Consider the following 9425-nt stretch of genomic DNA (forward strand, 5'->3'; position numbering starts at 1 on the left):
TGCTCTTGCGGGCTCATTTTAAATGTGATCATGCAAAACGTATTTGAGCCTGCTGCAGTGCGCTCCTCTAACGGAAGAGCTGGAGTGCACAGTATGCCAACAATGCATTCCTTCCTCTTTCACCCACTTCACTTTTTACTGTGCCACACGGTTGGTGAAAATGCCCATGAAAAAAAGCTTTATTAAAGGCAACCAAGCAACGCATTTTGCTAGACTTGTTTTGGGGGATGAAAGAAGAGGATGTAACGTAGGCTGGAGTTTTCAAAGGAGCCTAAGGGTATTAGCTGCCCAACTGCCATTGAATTTACGTTCTTCTGAAAACCCCAGACCTAATATTTCGGATGCTGCCCAAACACAAAAACTGCTTAATCAAAACTACAGTCATAAAGTGGGTGTAGCTTCATCCTGGTGCTTGTATTGTATTTCAAGTAACAAAGCATGCAGTATGAAGTCAAGAGTCTGGAATAGTCTTATTGCTGCATACTCAGCAAAATGTTATTGCAGTCAAAATGTTGTGCATTTATCTGTGTTAATTCAGACTAAACAGGCTTTTTAGCTGTGAAGTCATTCAGCCCGCTCACTGCTTGTGCTGTGCAGCTGGTGAACTGTTGGAAAAAAAAAAAGAAAGGGCTCTGAAGTTTTAATGCTCTAAAATGAATCTAAACATGTAAATAGATTTTTTTTTTAAATATAGTTAATTGGCCTGAACCTTAGTTTAGTCTGTTTTAAGCTAACACTGGTCTTTACTATGCATGATTCTTATCATTCGCTGAATGACTAAGAACTGTGAACACGTTAACATTAAAACCAAAGGGCAGCGTTCTCTAAACATCACTTACACAAGATATTAAATATAAACAACTTACTACAAATGAATCAGCATTTCAGGGGAGTGACACTTGGGTTTAATTGTTGTTCCTGTAACTTCCTGAGAAATATGAACTAGGTTGCCCAAGCAGTTCTTAACGAGCGTGTTACCTGCCGTTTCCAACTGAAAGGAAAGAGGCAGGTCTTGTCATTTCAGTGTATTGTTCCCTGTTTTGATAAACTCCCCTACAACCACACCATTCTCTTAATGGCCCCCAACCTGCCCTCAGTGTATGCAAGACATGTTAGTTCCGATCTTTGGGCCAGTGGTATTGAGGTGTTTCACCTAGACAGTCATACTAAAAATCCCCCCGTTAGTTAAACCGTTTGTCCCCTTCCCTTTGCCTTGACAGAGTGTGTTGCTTTCAGACATTGTTACTGCATGGAGCTTTATACCAGTCTGTAAACTGCTATATTTAGAGAGAAGACGTAGCCATGGATCTAAACAAAGTTTTTGAGATCCCAGTTATATAAACACTTTTTGGTGGCGATTTATCTGTTAAATTGGTTTTAAGACCGCCTAGAAGTCTGTGCTGTAAGCAGCACACTATACTGTAGCTGAACATTTGTCAAATTGCCAAGGGCCTTGCTGCTCTACAGTGATAGGGACTCTGTCAGGAATAAGCCTGCTGCTTTATTAGCAAGACTTGTCCATGGAATCGTTCTCACTCAAGTGCTTTTCCCAAGGTCTGGCCCTGGGCTGTCCCAGGACTCCAGGATTCCTTAAGCCACATTCTGTGTAGGCCCCAGCCTCCACAGTGGAATGGGGTAACCACTAATTATGCTATTGCCTCTTCAGGTGCTTTCCCTGAGCAGAGAATTGGGCTTCATCAATTGCTCTAGAGAAAAAGTGACAATAGTCAAATTATTGCAAATGTGGACAACTTACTAGGTGTATCTGAGCAGCCGTGATCCTATGGAGGTGTCTGTACAGAATTAGTATTTTCCACAGTCAGTAACCAAAAACTGCCCACTCACGTGGTATTACAAACAAAGCAACTAGGGCAGGGAAAAGGCTACTAGATCACCTACTACATTTCCCCTATTAATGCAGCATTACCCAAATAACCTCCCCCCAGTGAAATGCTCCCCTAGAACTAACCATTACAGCTATGGTGCAGTGCTGGGAACCTGGGTTCTATTCCCATCTCTGCCACTGACTCTGACCTGAGGGGACGTTGCTCTCTCTGTGCCAAAAACCATTCCGTCTCCATGTCAGTCATTCTCAGCCTTTCCCTTCCTCTGGGTCCTTATTACTGAAGATATTTGCATAAAAACAGCCTCTTGGTTTCAGAGGCTTGTTTCCTGCTGCTTATTCCTCATCTAAGTCCTATTGACCTTTGCTTGCGACATCACCACTGGTTGCTATGGAACTTATTTTATATATTGCATAAGAGGGACTCCAGGTGGGGAAACGAGCCACAGGAAGAGATGAATTCTAAAGAAATCCAGAGCCAGTTTATTACTCACAGCTTCGCCTAAAAAGGTCAATGAAAAATAAAAAAAAGGGGGGGGAATGCTTATCTAAGCAGCCTTGCTTAGAATCAGCATTCGTTGGTGCAGCAGGTGATCTTTAATCTGGTACCTCCCCTAAGCATTTTATATAGGGCTGAATTGCCCGTGTAATTACCATATATACACACACTACATTGACTATTGACCAATACAGCTGCTGTTGTCAGGAGTTAGAAGACGGCGACTAGCGCCCACAAATGGCTGCAGTGTTTTTAGGTGAAGCCGTAGTGTGAACATTTCCCAGGCCCTTTTATGGAGGCCTGCTTTAGGCCTGGTTCTGGGAAGGGCGTTGGCTGCAGGCGAAGCTTCAAGAGAGGCTAAATGAAAACTGGAATTGCTTAGCTTTCAGTCACTATTCAATGGGCCAAATCCCTGCAGTTCATACTTGAGCAAAACTCTGTGACCTTCAGTGACATTTTTGCCTGGAGTAAGGACTTCAGGATTTGACTCAAGATGATAAAAGCCCCTGGCTTTCTTGGTGGAGAGCGATCTTACAATCTGTATCGCAACACTTATTTTTGTTGCCCAGAAGTCCATGATAATGCTTTGCACTTGCCAGGTGTTTGGTCCATAATGACCAAGTGCTCTGCAAAGGTGAGTGTTACCCCCTGCTTTACAAATGGGGAAATTAAGACATAATGAGGGTCAGTGAGTTGTCCAACTTCATACACCAGTAACAGGTTTGCAATCCGGGCCTCGCAAGCCAGTCTTGTGCTGCTTCTTTTCCTCCCCCCACCAATCATTTATTTCTGTAAAATGGTGATAGAGATACTGACCTCCTTTGTAAAGTGCTTGGAGATGTACAGATGAGAAGAGCTAGCTATTATTTTACAAGAGCCATAATTTCAGCTTTTTCCCAGGGATTATAACTGCATTTTTTCTATGGTTTTCCTGGCATTATTTTCTGTTGTGTACTTTGCTCTCCTAGGTCCCAATGACTGCCTCTGTCTGAGCAGCCCCTTGGCTCAGTGACCTCGGCCTCGACGGAGCCCTTTTGACTTCAGCATGGCTCAGCTCAGGCCCAGAAGTCTACCTGTGTGGAAGTAAGATTGGGGCCATCGTTTGTAATGTCATCAGAATATCACCAGACCATTAAAAATACAGCAGTAGACCTTGGGTCAAATTCTTTTTATATACAACAATACTCTGAAATGAAAATACTGGATTGATGAAGGGAACTACCCGGCCTTGTGTGTAACAGAACTCAGTGGAAATATTCAGACTTAGCAGGTGCAGAAGAATCAAATATTTCCTTTTGGGATAAGGATGTTTAGTTGAATTTACATAAATCAATTGCATATATTAGCATTCTGGTTTTTCACCTAAAATCCAGTAAAGAAACGAGAAGTTGTTACCTTACGCTGTTGAATTACTGAGTAATATAGTCACTTTCTAGATAATGTAGCAGTTACAACATAGGCAGAACTGGAAGCTTGAACTGCCCAGAGAGTGGGAAAACCCCACTGGTTTTTCCCTTGCGAGTTGCAAGATACAAATGACAATGATAGTCCAGCAATGAGTGATGTTGCGTGTAACTCGGCTGTGTATTCTTGAGCTCAGATACTGTACTGACCGGTTTGGAGAGCAGTGGCTCTGAACGATTGCCCAAGTCTCACCCTACTTACTCAGAGTGTTATAATGATTCTGCAGCTCCCTTTGCCAAACACAAAATACAAAGAGTCAGTATTTTATTACACCTTCTGTGGTGTGTGGGAGAAGGGCTGCTTTCCACTTGGCTCCTCTGGCGGTGTACTGCTTACATGCTCCACAAAATGATCTATTACATATTGAAGTTTGCTGGGCAAAAGATCAAATTAAATCATGCCATCTGACCACAATTACACCATTCTCAAGCAGATGAAGTGTATTTTTGTGAATCTGTGTATAAACACTATACTGTGCATGTAATCTAATATGTATAAAGAAATATTTAGAGGCAACCACAGAATAGAATTTACACCTTTAAATGTGCAAATAATATATCAATAGAATAGAGTTTGTGTTTCCTGATGCATGTAAATATGGAACAAAAACTCTTGAAGAGCAAGTGAGGTTCAAACAAGAAACTGTCAGTATCTGGTGTGTGATGATTTAAAGCAGCTTTCTGCTGTATTTTGTATTTTTGAATCATTAACTAGTTTGTTCTTCTAGTTAATTCTACCACTCATCAAAGTCAGTATCTTATACACAAGGAATTTTAGGCTAGCGGAGGCCCAAGAAACCTTTATCGCTTTTTTTTCTGCTGTCTGTTTATATCTTGTGATACAACTTAACTTTTTTTTTTAAGCAGGCCTATTCCTGTAACCCTAACTCACATGAATGGTCCCATTGACTTAAGAGGAACTCCTTCTGTGAGTAAGCCCCACTTAAACGAATAAGGTTTAGAAGATCAAGCAGCATTTTGAACTAGATGTACATACAGCCGCCTGCGGTTTTGTTTTACGTTAATTACTCTCTCTGAAGGAGGAATCACTGTCTAGAATCCCTCAGCTTTGACAGGACTATGGAGTTAAGTTCAGGCTACCTCTTCCATTTGTTAGAATCACAGAATATCAGGGTTGGAAGGGACCTCAGGAGGTCATCTAGTCCAACCCCCTACTCAAAGCAGGCCAATCCCCAGACAGAGTTTTGCCCCAGATCCCTAAATGGCCCCCTCAAGGATTGAACTCACAACCCTGGGTTAGCAGGCCAATGCTCAAACCACTAGCTCAATAACGCTGGAGCATCTGCAATACCTGTTCCCATCGCAACTTCACAAGGTTGTCTGTGTCTCCTGTTTCATTAAACTGGGGCAGTTTCTGTAAACTCGATGATTATCTCAGATCCTATTTTCATCATTTACGCTTTCCTCCATGTAACAGGCTGCTTGAAACACCACACCCTTTTTGCAGCTATGTAGCCTGCTGGGGAAGGGTTAAATGGGCTGTGCTGACTCACTAAGCCTGGTGACTCATTACCCCACCCAGATATAGGGGAAATGGCTGTCTAGAGGATTATAAAGCCAGAAGGGGGTATTGTGATAATCTAATCTGATCTAAAAAGGAGACTCTCTACAGCTGCAGTGCTGGACTGAGCCATGGGGGGCATGTAGGCAGAGCGAACCTGGAGTCGAATCTTAGGAGCAGCCAAATCCGGAAAGGAGCCTGACACTGAACTTTGTTGTGTTGCTAAGGCTGTGTATGGACTGTGCTTTGAGCAGTTTGGGAAAGGCACCAGCTCATGCTCAATTTCTTTAATATATTTATATCTCAAAAATCAGTTCCATGTATTATTTCAAATGTGGCTATTGCACTGACTAGCTGATTTTCATATTCAGGCCTTGACTTACGGATCCCAGATGAGTTGTTGTTAACTTTGGACAGGACGTTTTTAAAGTGGTATCCAAAACTCACGGACCTCTCTAGAACACCGCCTTTGACTTGTGAGTGTGCTTTCTTTCATGAATTTGATGCCTGGTTTCATAAGACTTCTTCCAGCTACACTGGATTTTATAAAAACTAATACTCAGGCTCCTTGTATCTGAGTTTCATTAGCTGATTGTAACACATTGCTTCCTTCTTCCTGGTTAACTAATTGCTCTCCTTGATCTGTAACTGCTTTCACTAAATTATCCTCTGCATTCAAGGCCCAACACAGTCAAGTTGTGCAGACTACACCTTCTGCAATACTCCACTACGGAGGTTCTCTTGTGGATGAATGTATACAGATAGCCAGGTAGATTATGTCCACTTCAAGGCTTTGTCACTCCCTCAAACAATTTCATGCTTTCATTCTGCTTTTAACAGGTGAATTTTTGGTGCTGCTGAAAAGCACCCGACTGATAGGACCAAAGTAAAGTTCCCTTATTCACCAAATAGGTCAGCAACACTCAGCCTCAGCAGAAGCTACCTTCTGCCAATCAATCAGTCTGCCTCAACATTCATGTGGAGGGGCACTGGGCAAATGAGTAGTGCAGGCATTATGCTCCATTCCTTGGCCTCTTTCCAATAGATCTATTGTAACAGTGTCAGCTCTGGTAGTTTCTGCGATGTGGATACTTGTCCATGACTCCTAGAATGAGGCCTTCAGTTAATAAGCTTGTGGGGACTGCTGAATCAAGCCACTTATTTTATTTAATTACATTCAGGTTAAAGGCCCCGTCCAAGGTTCTGGTTTACCGTACATAATTAATCTTCACAGTAAAATAAAAAGGGGGACTGCCGAGGCTGCTCGACTAATAATTTCAAACAATAATAAAAATCACACGTCATCCCGCTCCGCTAACTCTCAGCCCACTCTTCCCAAAGGCCCTGGGGAAATAGAGGGGCCATGCGGCATGCCAGAAGAGTAGGTCCATTTTGGAATGGGACGAGGGTGCTGAATCCAGAGTCACTGTCCCTGCTAAAGAACAGCCTGAGAGGAAGTAGCCTAGAGATGAAACAGGATCCCAACCAATTATCAATTTCTTGTGCTAAGCAATGAAAATAATGTGACTGCTGCTGCAAAAGCTTACACTTCCATTCTCCCCTCAAATTTTTCTCACAGCCTCAAGGCCATTTTTGCTGGCATGAAACTTGTTTTCTGAACGTTTGTTATTTTGGTCACTGGGTGCCATCCTGTCATGTTACTGCAAAGAGGTGTGTTCCTTGCTGGAATTGGCAATGTTTTGCCCTGAATCCTATTTGTGAGCAAGTTTTGTCAGGCATCCTCATAAAGCAAAGATTAATAGGTGGGTTCTGCTCTGCCTTTGAGCTACTGAATCTGTCCTCTTTGTTTTTCAATCATCGCTGATTCGCTGTAATTGCAGCTCTTCCTTTCTACCTGTATTTGGAATTTCCTGCTTTTTCCCCGGCACTGAAATCACACCTTAGATGGCTGTTACATTTCCTGATTCTAGCAACAATCTCTTAATTCTGAAATTGAAAAATTGTCAAGTCAAATTCCACAGACAAAATGGATCAGTTACGTCCATGCTCGGAATAATAAGCATGCAGAAGAGAAACAAAGGGATGACACTCATGCAGTAAGGAATATCTGCTTACTTGTTGATGTAGCAGCAAGATCTCTCTCTGATTCCAAGGAGGTTTATCTGCTAAAGATTTTATCTTGTTTCACCATGTTCTCAAGAACTATAGGTTGGGTCATGTGTTCCTGGAACTTCCAGTCTTCAGCCATCAAATTTCTTGGTTACGTATTGTCAGCTCTGATAGGAGAATGACTTCTTTTTCTGATACTTCAGCAGTGCTCTTTTAAAACACTGAGGCAAAAGAATTCCTGCTATGTTGCTAACAAGAGGGGAAAAGATTCCGTTCTCTGTATTGTCTTTTCCTGACCCTTTGTTCCTTGAATAGTTTGTGGTGTTTATCTTAACCTCTTGTGCAATCTTTCCTTCTGAAGAAGTTCCAGTCTCTTGAGTAAAAATAAGCAAGTGAGACTTTCAAGAAGGGTTTAAAAACAAAACAAACCCACCAAACAAACCTTTTTATTCAAGTTAGCAACCCAGCAGCTAGGAAACAACAAAGTCATTTTTACAGAGAAGTATTTTTCTTTATCAAGAAATTCTAATTTAAAAATCCCCAAAACAACTTGGAAAAAATCAGTGTAAAAACAATTATTAGCCTCTAAGCTTGTTTCAAGAACATGCTTGGCTATTAGAATGATGGGTGTCTTTTCACTGACTTCAGGGGGAGTTGAATGGGCCTTAAAGCAGGAACCAGAGTGGCTAAGTAAAGACTGGCTAAGAAAAAGCAAGTGAGAGAGGATGAGTTTGATTGGATTCCTTGCTAGGTCTCTGGAGGAAAAATCCTATGATGCAATGTTGTGACATCTCTTGGACAGAAAAAAATGTAAGTGCATTAGTGTGAGAACAGTAGTGGTAGGTTTACTACTACTGCAACAACAAATCCAGGGCTGCCATCCCATGAAATGTTAAGGCTTCAGCTGTAAAATTCCCTAAATCCAGATATGAAACTCTAGCATTAATATTATTTACAGAGCTAGTTTTAGTGCATAACAGAAAGGAATTAAGATCAGTCTCCGAATTCACTCCTAGTTCACACAAAATAAGGGATGAGCCTAATAGTCTTCATGTTGTCAACAGCCAGCGGAATTTTCTCCTTTACTGGGAAGAGGCTGGGGAAAGATGTGTCTGTCTTAGAGTTCAACCTCAATGCCCCAGCAGCTAGCCCCATGTTTGCCAGAATCATTGGGGCTTTCCCTGAAACGGCTAACACGGGTTCAACAATTAGCTACCGTGGTATTCCAGCAATAGTGAATTTAGCCCCAGTACTGGCTCAGTCTCGTAACAATCAGTTACTCACTTATTCAACCCTCAGCAAGAAGACTCATGAACTCTACCAGTTCCTTCTTCCTGAAAGGCCAGAACTACCAGAACAGCTGCTCCCAGCGGGTCTCAGTACTACTGTTCCCAGGCTAAACCTGAAGAATGCAGAGGTGTGTAAACCAGTGAAGGCAGTAAGGGGAAACAGGATGACAGCAGGCACTTTGCAAGTTAATCTATGGTCCAGGTGAGTCACAAGATCACTTCTGCATCTGGGGCTGCCCCTACATTAGACTTCATGTGAAAGATATTTTCTGGACCTAAAATAACTCTATAACCATGCTGAAAAACCAAAAACTCTCCCTAGGGAGTGAGGGAAGAGAGAGTTCAAGGGTGTGTCTAAAACAGGTCAACCTTTCTATATTTAAACTCAATAGTCAGCTATTTAGAGAGAGAGTGTGTGTGTGTGTGTGCGCGCGCGCGCTTGCTCACATATTAATTGGACTACAAGGCAATCAGGACCTAAGGGAAAGTTTATTGTATGAATCTACTGAACTATCTTAAGGGAAGAGTTCTCGAGATTGAATTTTATGGTGTGACCACTGAAAGGGGGGCTATTTGTAATGAAGAACCTGGTGTATGTAGGTAAAAAAACAGAGGATAAGAAATACAAAGGAAACAACAAAATGAAAATGGCTCCAGTCAGCAAAGGAGGAGGAAGTTTGTGATTTAGTACAAAAGAAATACATCTGTCTTTCCCAGTGTAATATTTTACCATATGAAA

At 42.0% G+C, this 9425-nt stretch overlaps 1 long non-coding RNA gene across 1 annotated transcript; it reads right to left on the bottom strand.

Moving 5' to 3' along the window:
- Positions 1 to 115: 115 nt before the first annotated feature.
- LOC117867347 lies at positions 116 to 9100 on the bottom strand. Its single transcript, XR_004643370.1, has 3 exons — positions 7404 to 9100; positions 3159 to 3415; positions 116 to 605 (listed from the first exon to the last, which is right to left on the bottom strand). It is a non-coding gene; the product is annotated as an uncharacterized LOC117867347 (long non-coding RNA).
- Between the last annotated feature and the right edge of the window lie 325 nt (positions 9101 to 9425).

Source organism: Trachemys scripta, chromosome 18 (assembly GCF_013100865.1).
Source record: "Trachemys scripta elegans isolate TJP31775 chromosome 18, CAS_Tse_1.0, whole genome shotgun sequence".
NCBI lineage: Eukaryota > Metazoa > Chordata > Testudines > Emydidae > Trachemys > Trachemys scripta.